General features: G+C 36.2%; 1 pseudogene across 1 annotated transcript; it reads right to left on the reverse strand.

Moving 5' to 3' along the window:
- Positions 1–1,593: 1,593 nt before the first annotated feature.
- Positions 1,594–2,128, reverse strand: LOC309839226 (OCIA domain-containing protein 1-like; annotated as a pseudogene). The gene has a single exon. The product of its transcript is annotated as an OCIA domain-containing protein 1-like (transcript).
- Positions 2,129–2,631: the final 503 nt, after the last annotated feature.

Genomic DNA, 2,631 nt, shown 5'->3' on the forward strand with positions numbered 1-2,631 from the left:
TTCAGATACATACCCAGGAGTGGAATTGCTGGATCATATTGTAGTTTTATTTTTAATTTCTTGAGGAAACTTTATACTGTTTTCCACAGTGGCTGTACCAATTTACATTCCCCCAACAGTGAACTAAATTTTCCCTTTCTCTACTTTCTCACTAATATTTATTATATTTATTTTCTTTTTGATAATAGCCATTCTGAAAGGTGTGAGGTGATATTTCATTGAGGTTTTGATTTGCCTTTCCCTGATGATTAGTGATGTTGAGCATCTTTTCATGTGCCTGTTAGCTATCTGTATGTCTTCTTTGGAAAAAATGTCTATTCAGGTCTTTTGTCCATTTTTTAATTGCATTGTTTGGTTTTTTTATATTGAGTTGTATGTGCTCTTTATATATTTTGGATATTAACTCTTTATCAGATAAATCATTGGGAAATAACTTCTCTTGTTTAGTAGGTTGTCATTTTATTTTTTTGATGGTTTCCTTCACTGTGCAATGCTTTTAAATATAATTAGGTCCCATTTGTTTATTTTTGCTTTTGTTTCCTTTGCCTGAAGCAATAGATCCAAAAAATATCGATAAGACATGTCAAAGAGTGTACTGCCTGTGTTTTATTCAAGGAATTTTATGGTTTCCAGTCGTACATTTAGGTCTTTAATGCATTTTGAGTTTATTTTTGTATATGGTATGAGAAAATGTTCTAATTTCATTCTATTATATGTAGCTGTCCAGTTTTCTCAACAGTACATATTGAAGAGACTGTCTTTTCCCCAATTGTATATTTTTGCATCCTTTGTCATAGATTAATTGATAATATGTGAGGGGGGTTATTTCTGAGCTCTCTATTTTGTTTCCTTGATCTATGTCTGTTTTTGTGTCAGTTCCACACTGTTTTGATTACTGTGGCTTTGTAGTATAGTTTGAAGTCAGGGAGCATGATATCTCCAGCTTTGTCCTTTTTTTTCTCAAGATTGCTTTGGCTATTTTCAGTCTTCTGTGGTTTCATACAAATTTTAGGATTATTTGTTCTAGTTCTGTGAAAAATGTCATGGGTATTTTGTTAGGGATTGCATTAACTTTGTAGATTGCTTTGGATAGTATTTTTTAATGCATGTTCCTTTATATTTTATTTACCGTAAACATTAAGAGAATACAGCAAACACTGGAGAAAGACTTTTTAATAATTTTTGATATAAAGTTTAAGACTTAAAATTATGATTGCTACACCCACCCACCCCAATTCAACATGCAGGTATCATTTATTTCCAGATACAGTGATTCTAGAGCATTGCACTCACTTGATAGTTTTATAACAGTATCCTTGCCCTGTAACTTAAAACAATTTCACAAACTGTGTACAATCATGGTATACTACCATCATTCAGAGAGTTCCCCCAAATGAATATATTCACACAATATTACATTAACATTTAAGTTTTTACAACATCATCTTCATAAGCCAAACCACAAAAACCCAGGTTCTAGTTTTAAATGTGTTTATGAAGACTGCTGCTGAGCTCAAAGCATGCAGATGTTCATGACCACCTAGATGACGCTGGATATTGAAACTTCTTCAGTAGGTCCAATGATGCAATTTTTCACTCATCCCAGGTATCTCCATATTTGTTTACTTTGACTTGGGCAATATGATCAGTAATACCAGTGGGAGTAGATTCATTCATAGAAGCACTGAATGGAGTTGGCTCATAATGAGGAAGCATCTCTTTTTCTATGTTGTCTGCTGCTGGCGTTGTCACAAAAGATAAATGACCCCTCATGTTTGAGTCATATTTTGACTTCTGAGAATAGTGCCCAGTTGGTGGAGATCGTCATGCCTGTCCTGATCATAAAGCTTCTCCAAGAGGGGAATTCTCAAGATTCTTTAACTTCTCTTGGCAAGTTTTCACATAGGAAAGCTTTCCAGCAAAGTATCCCATGATGCAAGCAAATATGTTTAGGGATGGAACCATATTTGGGATGACCTGAAAGGATTCATCTGGACCAGAAGCTTTCATCATTGCCTTCTGCAAAGACTCTTCTTTCTTCCTCTGTTGGAATGTAATCAGCCCTTATGTGGGGAATTGGTCTTGGAACTTCTGCATTTGTCTCTTGAAAATCAGCCCTCCCATTCATCTTTCCTCCAAATGACACCAGTGGGTGAGAGCACAGCAAACCTTGGTGACCAGGGGTAGAAGGCCCAGAGGGGACCCGAGAGGGCTCAGTGGGGATGGGAGGGCAGGAGACACGCAGGACCACAGCGGAGTTGGGGGGTGGGGAGCAGTCAATGACACGACCGCCTAGAAGTCACCCAGATACAGGCTCAAAATGACCATGACCCAGAAGCACTGGTGATGTATGGGAGGAAATCGCTTTGGATAGTATTAACAATATTAATTCTTCCAATCCATGAACATGGGATATCCTTCCATTTATATGTATCATCTTCCATTTCCTTCATCAATGTCTTATAGTTTTTGAAGTATAGGTCTTTTACCTCCTTGGCTAAGTTTATTGCTAGGTATTTTATTCTTTTTGATGGGATTGTAAATGGGATTGTTTTCTTGCATTTTCTTTCTGATAGTTTATTATTAGTGTATAGAGTACCTTGCAACTTTACTGAATTCATTTATTAATTC

The sequence above is a fragment of the Grampus griseus genome, assembly GCF_964374135.1.
Source record: "Grampus griseus genome assembly, chromosome: X".
NCBI lineage: Eukaryota > Metazoa > Chordata > Mammalia > Artiodactyla > Delphinidae > Grampus > Grampus griseus.